Raw genomic sequence first — 12,504 nt, 5'->3', positions numbered from 1 at the left:
AGTCTCTTTCTCTCTATATCTCTCTCTTTCTCCGTCTGTCTTCCTCTATTTGCTCACTCTCTGTTCTCTGTCTCGCGCCGACATTGATCCCGGGCGATGATAGCGAGCGTATCTTCTCCGTTGGGCCGAAGAGGTCAACGCTGAAACCCCGTGAGACTCCTAATGACCGGGACAATGTGAGGGGAAGAAGGGTGGCGAGAAAAAAAAAAAAAAAACATCTTTATTTTAGGGCGCTCTAACCTGAATGAATCCACCTGAGCAAGTTGCGCTCATTTATTACACAAAAATAGACTCTCTCTGTATTCAGGGGAGCTTCTGTTCCGACTTCAAGAGTCCAAAGCTGAAAAAATATCACCTGCCGACCTCGCTGCTGCAAAGGGCTGGGCTGAGTCTGGCTTCCCCACAGTGTGGCCTGGCTAATCTAAACTAATTGCAAGGACCACTGATGCATATGAAAGAGGTAGACAGGGTGTGAGAGAGTGCAGGAGGACAGATGCCAAATGAAAGGTACCATCTCCTGCTGCTGCTACTTGCCTGTTGTATACTTGATGAAAGGCAGAGAAATTGAATCCACATTCTCCAGTGGCATTTCAGCCACACAAGATTTATAAGATATAGTGTTTTTTTTTTTTTTTTAAACCACACTGCACTTGCATTTTGACTGTAATAACATTTCCAATCAAATTCTTGCCAAATAACTCGGACAACAATCATTCAATCAAGCGAACACACAGTTTGTTTAATGTAATGGTGGTGTAGAATACGGCTCAGTAGGCAGGCATCTGGCCGTCTTTTTTTTCCCCAGCATCCATTCATCCATTTACAGCAACTTTTTCCATCACACAAGCATCTGACAGAAACGACGCACTTCTTTGTTAATTAACATAGCTGGCTAGACGATTGCTTATGCTTCGCTCGCCCAGCTACAACCCAAAGCCCGATTTCTGGCTCCGAACTGTGTTTTGGTGTCGCTTATGACTATAACTTGATTGTACGTAGGTCTGTGAGTGCTGCCAAAAGGCTGCTGAGTTTACAGCAGTCGCACGCATGAACGCATCCATTGCAGACACTGAGAGACTGTTGGCTTTTGAAATCCATTTTTCCCAAATCTCTCAGGTTGTTGACGTGATGTGCAACCCAATGCAGAGTTTGTAAAATGGGCTTTCAGTTGCAGATTTAATTTCAAGGGTCTCGTTTGTCTTTGTTTGAGAAGGTCCGGTCATTATGTTTAATAGAAAGTAGGGAGTGGGGACCAATATTGTTACCACTAAGTTGACATTAGCTATAGGATAATGGGTTAAAAATCGTTAGGGTTCCCATGGCTTCTCACTTGCCATTGGCCAGTTATGAGGTGAAGTAAGTACCATTGTTCTGATATTGCCTGCCTGGGAATAAAGAATTTGGTCGTCTCCATTCAAACAACACGCAAAGGAACAATGATTATGATATCCACAATCTGTTGAGGGACATTAGAAATAGAACACCTAAGTATCTAATCCTCAGAATTTAGTCCTCCCCAGGTGTATCTTGCTACACTAACACTTGTCCAGGATTAGTCGGCAAGTATATCACAAGATCAGAAAAGAAATATAGCTTATGGCCATACAAAGCACAGATTTTGGGGGATATCTTGTGCTTTTACCCCTCAAAATATCTGGTAAAGTGTAAATGCCTAAGGCAGAGGCAGCATGATACTCGAGTTTTCCAGCCCTGCTGGTTCTACTTGTCAATGCTGGTGCAGATTTACTCAATGTCAGTTACTAGCATGATAATTGGAATAGTTGACATATAAACTGAAAAAGAGGGCAACAAAATATAATGTGATTGTCTGTCTAACCTACGTTCATATATTGTCTTTAAGGCCTTTGTGCACACAGCAGTCAAACAGAAATGAAAAGACACGTCAACATTAGTTATGGTAACAAAAAGAGTGAGTGGCTAGACACATATCCCATCATCAGTTTTCTTTGATGCAATTTTGCAGACTTCGCATAAAACCATGTTTATGTTGTATTACAAAGTAAGCAAACTTTAAGCACATTGCAGTGATTTTTTTTCCTTTTTACTGCAAGTATTAACACAGAAGACAAATGATCATGAGAGCCCATGTAGCATAGTGACAGAGGGAAGACTGCTCTCTTTTTGAAGACTTGAGGCTGGTTTGTATCAACACTAGTTACACAATATTTCAACAATGCTCCGGTACATTGTGCACATCGGTTTAGCTTTGTTAATGCCGCAGTTATAACCTTGCATGAGCAAAATGCACAGTTTTTCTAAAAGGAGGGCAGCCTGACCCCCTCTTGTTTGTGTCCGCATCGCTTTCCAACTCAAACTTTTCCCCGTTGCGCCGGATCCATCATTAGGGTGGAGAAATCTGGTGAACCTGCAGCACATCGGATGCTTTGTATCGTTAGACCTGCTGATAACATCCTAGCAAGCTCTAACAACAAACTCGTTCTAATGATCTCTCAAAACGTTAGAAGTTTTATTGTATGCTGAAGCCAATTAGCCATGGCTGTGGTGGATTGCTGTTGCGATAACGAGCCTGGAAGGGACAGCACGGGGCCACTGCCTGAGCCCTATGTTAATGAGCCAACACTTTCATTAAAGCTGCCACCATCGGCTGTCAGAAGTATCCTGAACTCCTGGTGTGCTCCGTTTACCTGGCGGACAGTTCGATTAGCCTAAAAGCCTCCGACTCAAAGCTGATTTACATTTCCACTGTCTGTTTTTTGGGAGCTGAATTAAACCACTTCAAGATCTAACGGAAGTAACTTTGGTTCTAAATCTACCTACCTTGAGGGTGACTTAGACTGACAGGAACTGGCAGAAAGACTTCACTTCTCTAACTTCTTTGTTGGCATTTTAAACAGAGGCTTGACTGGAAAGATATAACAAATAGACATATGGTAGACGTGGCGCTGAGGTTACAGCTGAGATACACAGCACTGATATTGCTCATATTGATTTGGTTATAAACACCCTATCTGTTTGTGAGTGAAAGCATGAACGTGTGTGAACATCCGCCACATGAGGCCTAATGTTATTGATTCCGGCAGGCGCTTGCTGTGGTATGTGTCTCGTATGTCCTTTATGACCTCCTGTAATTAGCTGCAGAGCTACTGGAGGACACGCACATGCCTCCATTTCCTCCATTTTGTCTTGTAAAACTCTTCTGTGGAGTAATGTAGTTTTTTCTTCTGCAAGTGCAAGCCGGTGTGTGCTTTTGCATTCCAAGGTGTTTACCTGCACTGTTATTACAGTGTATGCGCTTCTGCGAGGATCTGTGCTGATGAACAGAGGGAAAAGTCTTGGGTGACGCTAAATGGTGATATGTATTCCAGGTGTGCCTCTGTAATCTCTTAAAGTGCAGTTTTGCATTTGAAAGCAGATTGCATGCCCATGCATCCCTGGGCAATTAGGAGGCAAGTGTCAACAGTCGACCTTGGCCAAGTCTTAATGCTCCTTTGGCTGTCTCCAGCCCTTGAACAAACGACATCACTTCCAGAGTCCTCAGAGATAGCGGTGAAGAGGTCTTTTTTTGCCGAGTTGATTGGCTCCCCTGCACATCCTCAATAATAAATTGATTAACTTCAAGTACTGATGGAAAGGAATACACCTCCAACGGAAGTTTGTTTGCCCCTGTGACAAAGTGCCGCCAGAGGCATTAATGATCCCGAAATTCAGTAGTCTGTTTCTGTTGAATCAGAACAGGCCCTCACATGCCGTCCAGCCAACGCCGGATGAGGAAACAGTAACAACAAAGGCTCAGTTCCAGCTGTAGCATTACAGTTACTGACAAAAAAGCTGTTTCTTATGAGTTCATGAAAGATAACTCCTCAGAATGAGCTCCCTCTCCTCTCAACAATCTTTTACGATTCGTCCTGTATATATTTGACCTTCACTGACTTTGACAGGCTGTTTTTCAAATTTATCTTTGGCAAGTGGACAGCTTTCTCTAAGCAGACATAAAATTTGAATTCAAGGGTACCCAGCAGCATTTGTAACATCACATGCAGAATGGAAGCCAATCATTGTCCAATAGGTTAAGTTTGATGTAGAAACTTAGAGTTTGCATCACACTTCGACTGAGAATAGACTTCCAGTGACGTCGGAGACAGCTTGTGTTGTAGAAAAGAAGCACATTTGCATTTTTATTTTTATGGGAATACCTATCAAACATTTTCATAGCTTTCATTATGCCTGGAGGGTATCTTTAATTATCTTAAGAGCGCAGGCCAAATAAAAAAAGAGTTATAAAAAGTAGCAAAAGAACAAAGAAACTATGATTAATGGATTTGAAAGACATTTTAGCCACAGCAGCATCGTAACATGTCAACTGGAGGGTCAGTAAGTCCACCCCTGTGGACATTAATGGTACTGATCAGTCCTGATGACTTCAAAGGTCCCCGGACTTTTAATCTACAACCAATACGAGACTTTTGCTGGTTTAGTTGAAATTACTTACCAATTACTAGATAGATTGCCAAGCTAGATTATAAAATTTGGTACAGACATTCATGCTACCCTCAAGATAAATCACAATGATTCTGTAACTTATCATCTGGTGCCATCATATGGTCAGAACTTGATCTTGTTTTTTGATAAATACCTGCCAATCTCATGAAGAACTGGGGCGGCTGTGGCTCAGGTGGTAGAGCGAGTCGGTCGATGATCGGAAGGTTGGCGGTTCGATTCTACCCTGTAACCTGTTTCATGGTCGTTGTGTCCTTAGGCAAGACACTTCACCCACTTTGCCTGGTGTGAATGTGTATGAATGGATTGTTTGAGGTGGTGGTCGGAGGCAGCCACGCCTCTGTCAGTCTGCCCCAGGGCAGCTGTAGCTACCACCACCAGAATGAATGTGTGTGAATGAATAATTGACAGTGTAAAGTGTCTTTGAGTGTCTAGAAAAGCGCTATACAAATCTGATCAATTATTATTATTATTACCATTGTATATGCAAACATGCATTTGTGTCAGCACTAACATTTCACTCCAAGCACTGTTGCGCCCATTGCCAGTGTTATACTTTCCACATCTGAGTGCATAAGGGTCTGTGTGGCGTAAATTTTGTCTTCGCCTAAAGTCCCCAAGAGTCTGTGCAGATGTCCGTGTGCAAGTTTATGTGCTCCACAACTATGCTACAAGTGAGGTATTGGACATGCTTGGCAGTAGTGAGCATGCATGGCATATGGAGAGGCCAATCGACTGTGCACGTATGGAACAGAGTCTTCTAAACGAACTAGAAAGTACCACAACAACCATGTGTCTGTGGTTTCTGCAGCTGTTTGTGTGTGCTTCCGCAAGGGAGTAAGGCAATAAAGCTTAAATTCTTCCTCAAGAAGCTTCTAAGATAGTTATAGGCCCCTGGTCCTGTTTAAAGGCCGACAGACATTAAAGGAAACAACACCTTCTACATTAATGTAGCTGCAACCTTATTCAAATAGTTGGACGCATGGAAACAGTTGTCCTCAAGAAAAGCATTGGAGTGTAGTTGATCATAGTGGTAAATGCTAATCAGTATCGCCAACTTTTGTGTGTTTTGGCCAGCGCGATGTTGACACAGTGTTGTCGAGACTCAGGTAGAGGCTTGTTGGCTTAGCGTCTACACAGGTGTGATGAGGTAAATATTTGGACCGGATAGCATAATGTGCATATCTGGAATGAAACAAATTACATAGGCATTTGTCCACACGCATCCACGCTTCCTTTTGTATCCTTTGCATGTGGAAACAGGCAGACGTTGAGGGTAAAAAAAGACAAACATGTGTCCGTTGAATACAGGAAGTGTTTGAATTTAAGCAGATCTGATTTAGTCACGAAAACAGAGAGGGAAACAAGAGAACCGTCTGTGTTAGGCCGACGTTTTATGTGGAAAAAATTCATTTGGCATGCACGTTAGATTTATGCAGCATGTTTGGAAAACTTGGCAGGAAGAAAATCCTTCTCTTTCTGGATGCAGTGAGTTCCCATCAACTTCTGAGTAACGTGGCGTAGTGACCATGTGGAGGAGTACACCAACTCTTTCCAGACTCCAATGGAAAACTACTGCTTGCAGCTACTGTATTTCCTCCACAACTTTCTGGTCTCTCTCTCTTTGTGTATGTGTCTTTGTATCTCTCTCCCCCTCTTTCCCTCTTTCTCGTTAGCCTGTGTCAGCATATTCCACAGACCCATCCCCCTTCCTCTGCTTTTTGAGCCTTTCTTCTGGATGGAAAGAATGAGTGGAGAGGAGGAGAAAAAAAAAAAGAAAAAAAAAGAAGTGCTGTTGTTGGAATATGTGTCAGTTGGACAAATAGGCTCCACATGCTTGTCGTCATGGTGCAGGATGTGGCACACTTAATCTAGTCCCTCTTCATCTCCTTTTTTTTTTTCTTTTCTCAAGCTTCCTTCCCTATCTCCCTCAGTAACTATCTTTCGCTCTTTTCTTTATTGAGCTCATTCCTTCTCTTTATGGTGCACTATTTTGTGCTTCTCCCCGATGTCACGACAGGCAAATTAGACTTTAGTAACGTATTACGGCGTCTTACTTCAGCCTTAAATCCGAAGTGCGCTCGGTGTGTGGCGATGCTGTAACTTAAGTTGCTGGTTTGCTGCAGCGGTGGGAATGTTTCAGCTCAATGCCTGGCAGTTTGACTTTATTCCATGGCTTATTGCAGCAATAATGCAGACCAGCAAACTGAGGAGCCCGACAAAGACGCACACACTTCTATGCATGCGGTTACATTATCAGTCGACGAGAGCTGGTGTTGAGTATTAAGCCAATTTACTGGTACATACAAGTGTACTGAGGCTTTTAATGACTATCAAAACAGGGGTTCCTCGAAACGAATTCGCTGGGCTGCTGGAGTGTGTTTTGTGCGACTGCCCATCTATAAGTATTTGTGGCTATCTCTTTCCTTATTGATTGACTGATTTATATCAGCACTCATGCTTGAAATAGAATCCACTCCTCGGTCTACGCTGAAGATGCAGCGACTCTCCGAGTGCACTGACTGCATCTTCTGCTCAGCTGTATGTGTGTGTGTAACAATTTCACCATGCATGTGTGACGCTTCAGTGACTGTGCTTCTTTCTTTCTTTCTATCTATCTCCCTCTTTTCTCTCTCAGTACCCTACCCCAACTAAACAACGCCCATCCACCCACCCTGTCTACTCCCTTCTTTCAGTGCTCCCTTGCTCCCCAATCCCTCATCCTCTTAGGGGAGCATGGGAGCATGCAGTGGAAATAACTGAGCCAATAAAGACACTGCCAGGATCCATTCACTCCCTGTGCCTCACATAGTTACTGAGGGAGAGAAAGAGCGGCGGAGGTAGGGATGAGAGATGGAGGTAAAGGAAAGAAAGTCTATCTCTCACATGTCTACAGCCACGGATGAGATAGAGGGCAGCATGCAGGAGGCGTGGCTTGGAAGAAGACGAACTGGGGGAAGATGGAGAAGGATGGCGAGATCAAATGAAGATGGAGAATCTCAGATAGCAGAAAATGGTTCAGGGAGGCAGCATGTGCATGCACATATGGACCCCCCTCCCTTGATGTCTCATGCCTGTCCAGGGGTCCCTGCGACAGAGAACCCGGCCAGTTCTAGTTGTTCCACCTAGAGGGCTTTGCAAAAGTTCCTACAAACTCCTGCAAAAAACTCGAGACTTTTATGGTAGTTAGCACCAGAAAGCTCTGGAGTGTTCAGCTGTAATCAGACAGGATTGCTTTTTTTTTTTTTTTTGCTCATTTTTAATTAGAGGAATGGAAGCAAGCTTAAATTGAGAAGACCTATTTAATTATAAAAGGGGTGTCCTGTTAACAAATGTGGAACAGGTGCATTTAAAATAGAGGTGCAGGGCCGAGCTAAACCTGAACAGAAGGTGAGGTGAGACTTTGAGTGCTGACAGAATAAAGCTGGTTAGACCGAAGCCTTGCATCTCGTAAATCATGGAACGTTTTCAGACCACCATACGATGCCGGTTGACTAGCTCATTGATCCTCCTTTTCAGAGATGCTCCCCAGCTGAGAGCTGGAACTCGGCCAAACCCACCCACCACGCACGGTGTGTGTGATTGTAATGGATCGCACCATCACACACACACACACACACACCTATGCCCATGTATACACACGAGGCCTGTAAAACTTGGACCAGTCTAACCAGGCCATGCTCAGAAGCCTTGTGTTCCCTGTCAATTTGTTTAACAACAGCACAGACAGTGATTTGAAGTGAGGCCAATTTCGTCTGAACCCCTTCTTTCCCCAAGGCTCTAAATTTTATGATTATATCTCGTCGATCCTTCATGGCAATCTATTATTTTGTTTTATTGTCTTTTGTTTTCCATTTTTTTATGATGAAGCCTTTATGATGGTGTCTCTCAGGGTTGTCATCACAATTTAGTCCCACCAGGCAAAGATATGAATGGCTCATATGCATGTGAACTGGAGCATTTACATCAATTCTCATTGAAACTGTAGTCGCATGCCGCGATGTGGCCTGATTTTCGTGTACGCATAGTAGAGCTGTGAAGAATCGGAAGAGAAGACAAATCTGTTAACCATATGTAGCTCTCGGGAGGACTGCGAAACAGCATCCTTTCATGTATAATACAGAAACCTTCAAAATAATTGCATCTTTCTTGTCAGTCCTTTCTCTTCTTTTCCCGCCGTCGCACACAAACACTCAGAGCATCTTTGAAGGAAAGGTCTAGTAATTATTATAGGAATTCTCCACTGCATTGGCAAGTTTTGATCTGAGCACTGTTGCAGCAGAAAACTTTGGCAGAGAGATTATCTCTTTTTTGTAATCGGAATGGCATTTATTGATGATGGCAAAACGGAGCAGGTAAATGGTAACAAGTCAATTATGATGACAGAGTGTTTGTGGAGCGGCGAAGAAGAAGCGTAGCCGAAACACACTTTATGTGTTTGTGTGCAAAATAGGGTTTCTGAACTTACGATTCCAATGAAAATTATGACTTTTCTCTTAGCAGGTCCTTGTGAAAATGCTGTTGAGGATGCAGAGCTGATGCATGGTCTGGTTTTTCTGCTGATGCTGCAGGAACAACAGATACTCAACAGATCTGATATGTCATTATACATGATTAAAACTTTAGTTTTTGGATGAAAACAAAGACTGCAATACCTACAATTCCACAAAAATACATAATCCTGAAATTCAGATTCTTTCAAGCACTGAAATATTTAACTGGGAAGACCAGGGGCTTAACTTTAAGTGGGTTTGAATTCTCATCTCTGAATTTGCCAATAGCTTGTTTCAAGTTGTGCGGTTTTAAAACAAAATCAATGTTGCGTATTTGTTTTATTCACAGAAAATTAAAGTTTCCACAATTTAAACAACACTAAGAGTCTACAGCGATACTACAGGTAGCAGCTTTGTTTTCAGAATACTAAAGACACAGCAGAACATAGAAGTCGATGCTAACATGCTAAAAAGTGTTTACTGTATTCATTTGCTACTTAGCACTATACATAAACTACATATAATACAAGAGGTCAAAAACCAAAGTCAAGATGGTTTACTGGAGTTATTTGGACATCTATGGTTTCACGGTAACACATCTATTAGGTGTTGATCTATGGTGGAAAAGTGGTGGGCAAACGTAATCGACATGCAGCCATGTTCCAAAAGTTCCTTAAATTCAGTTCAGCTTAAAAACAAGATGCTACATTTCAAGAAAATGTAACTGGACAAGTGAACTTTAGATTCCAAAAGTCCCCTTTCAGAGAAAACCCAAGACTCCAGCCAAGTGTTTACTGTGATAACATGTCCATATGGTGTTTTCTTTTACAAGCTTGAAGAGTGAAATAACCAGTCAGCACCATGACTATTATATTAGATTAGATTAGATTGCACTTTAGTTTTCACCACAAATGGGGAAACTCACTATGTGACAAACCCAAGGAACCAATCCTGTTTTCTTGCACGGTGATGCTATTTGTATCAGTGTTCTTCTTTACAATTGGTTGATGGTTCAAACATTTCTGGCTCAGTTACTCGGTTTGGTGGGTACAGCGAGAAGCAGGGACTTCACAGCAGCAGTTATTTGACTCTGTAAAATGTATGTTTTTATTAACAAAGAAATGCAAAGACTTGCCTGTCAGTAATAATGTAGAAAAGTCAAAATTACATTCATAAGATTGTGTTACTCTAAGGGACCAAGTACACAATTCATTCATACAGTTGAAACCAGAAGTTTACACACACCGTATAAAATGACGCTTTTTTTTTTCTCACTGTCTGACATCAAATCAAACTAAACTTTTCCTGTTTTAGGTATTTTTGGATTACCAAAATTATTTCTATTTGTTAAATGTCAGAATAATGAGCGAGAGAATTTATTAGAGATTTGTTTTGTTACTTTCTTTAAAGTCAGAAGCTTACATACGTTTACTTAGTATTTGCTTTTGAACTGTATGACAGATGTTTTGGGTCTCCTTCCACAAGCTTCTCACAATAGTTTGCTGGAATTCTGGTCCATTCCTTCTGGCAGAACTGAGCCGCCTTACTCCACACGCCTTTTCCGCTCTGCCCACAAATTCTGCTTTTGTTCTGGGGTTGATACGCACATTTCGCACCAAAACATGTTCATCTCTGGGACACAGAACCCGTCTCCTTCCTGAGCGTTGTGATGGCTGGACATTCCCATGATGTTTATACTTGTGTATAACTGTTTGAACAGATGAACGTGGAACCTTCAGGCATCTGGAAATTGTACCAAAGGATGAACAGGACTATTGGAGGTCCACAATTCTCTCCCTGATATCTTAGCTGGGGTTTTTTTTTTTTTTTTTAAAAGGAAGCAGTGTGTTTGAGGTGTGACTTCAATTAACTCAGATGTTGTCAATTAACCTATCAAAAGCTCCCAAAGCCATGACATCATCATCTGGGCTTTCCCAAATTGTTTGAAGGCATCTTAGTGGATGCAAACTTCTGGATTTGAAGACTATAATTAAAAAAAAAATCTAAAAAAATCTCTCTTTCATTATTCTGGCATTTAGCAAATATAAATTATTTTGGTGATCCTAACTGATCTAAAACAGGAAAGGTTTAGTCTGATTTCATGTCAGACTGACTTTTTTTTTTGTTTGTTTTTTACAGTGTATGTAAACTTCTGGTTTCAACTGTATGTGCAGGAAAAACTCCTTTATCTTTGAAGGAGAGCTCATCCTGATCCCAGAGAACAGATTAGGTGTCCCCTCAAACCAGAGGTGCCAGATGTGTGCCTGTTGTGTAGCAACACTTTGCACAAAGTCCCGGTCTTACCCACCATTGCTAGCACCAGCTGGAAAATGTTTCCATGTGTCAGACATGCATTGCTTCGCCTTTGTATTATAAAAAAAAACTGCTTTAATCTTTGTTTTAACTTTATTTGTTGACTCCATTTAAAAAAAAAAAACCCAAAAACTCCAGTTTGTTTTTTAACTTCCCACTCCTGCCTGCAGCGAAGTTAAAACTGCCTGCTCCTGTGAGATTTGGCTCCTGCAGGATCCCAATTCTAATACGGGCCTTCATAGGTCTGCACATTCTCGTGAAAGCAAAGGTGTAGAATTACATCCAAGCTACTTTAAGGCAGGAGGGGATTAATTTTATTGCAAAAAAAACCCCCATGAATTATGTATTGTTAATACACAGACATAAGTTTTTAGAAGTTTAATCAATGGCCAGACTTTAAATTCAGCTCAGATCAAAGCAAGAGGTTAAGATTTAAAAACTGTAGACTACAAAATTCTAGATGAAAAATTAAAACTTCAGCAGCCTGGCTGTCAATACGCTCCATGAAAGAAGAATTCAGATGAAGTCTTTGAACGCTGTTACACACAATTGTCCAGATGTCTCAAACAGCGACTGAATGACCTTGTTTCCACCAGTGTTCTCAGTTCAAAGAGGTCACCTCCGGGTTAGCGTGTAGTTCAGAGCATTTGCAGAAGTAGAAGAACAGCTGCAAAAGTCATTGATGAAGCTGAGTGGAAGGATGCTACTTAGACTCTTCTTTTTTTTCTTTTCTTCTGAACTCCAGGTTAAAGCTAATGAGAAAGTGGAAGATAATGACAGAGAAGTTGACCTCACAACAGAGGACGGGAATAAATATCTCAAAGATGCGAGCGCGCTTCTCTACCCATTCAGCCATCGAAGCGACAGAGGCGTGCATAAATCAAACGCTAAAGTGATATTTATTCGCCTCCTGAATTATTTACTTACTGACAATAAAGGTGGGATTTATGTGGCTGTTAAGACGAGCGCTTCTGAACGGTCAGAGGCTGCAACCGAGGCCACTTTATGGATTGGATGCAATAAAAAGCCAGTGATAAAACAATATGGAAGCTGTGGACCTGGGCCCGCAATGATAGGTAAGTATGATAAGTAAGTTCATTAATTTTAATGGAGTAAATTATTCTCCATAATGCAGCGGCGTGGGCCACCGTAATCTGTATTTCTTGTCTTAATACAGCACTTTAATCCAGACAGAACGGAGGCACGCCTTCTTTACCCC

At 41.8% G+C, this 12,504-nt stretch overlaps 1 protein-coding gene across 1 annotated transcript in view; it reads left to right on the top strand.

The window, feature by feature from the left end:
• The first annotated feature begins 5,112 nt into the window (after nt 1-5,112).
• Nucleotides 5,113-12,504, top strand: part of col16a1 (collagen, type XVI, alpha 1) — a 91,790-nt gene continuing 84,398 nt past the window's right edge. The window contains exon 1 of the mRNA XM_008282721.1: nt 5,113-5,125. The gene's annotated coding sequence lies outside the window, so the exon portion shown is untranslated. The remainder of the gene's footprint in view (nt 5,126-12,504) is intronic.

The sequence above is a fragment of the Stegastes partitus genome, unplaced genomic scaffold (assembly GCF_000690725.1).
Source record: "Stegastes partitus isolate 25-593 unplaced genomic scaffold, Stegastes_partitus-1.0.2 Scaffold282, whole genome shotgun sequence".
Classification (NCBI taxonomy): domain Eukaryota; kingdom Metazoa; phylum Chordata; class Actinopteri; family Pomacentridae; genus Stegastes; species Stegastes partitus.
Note: the sequence above shows the minus strand (reverse complement) of the source record. Positions and strands in the feature narration are given on the sequence as shown.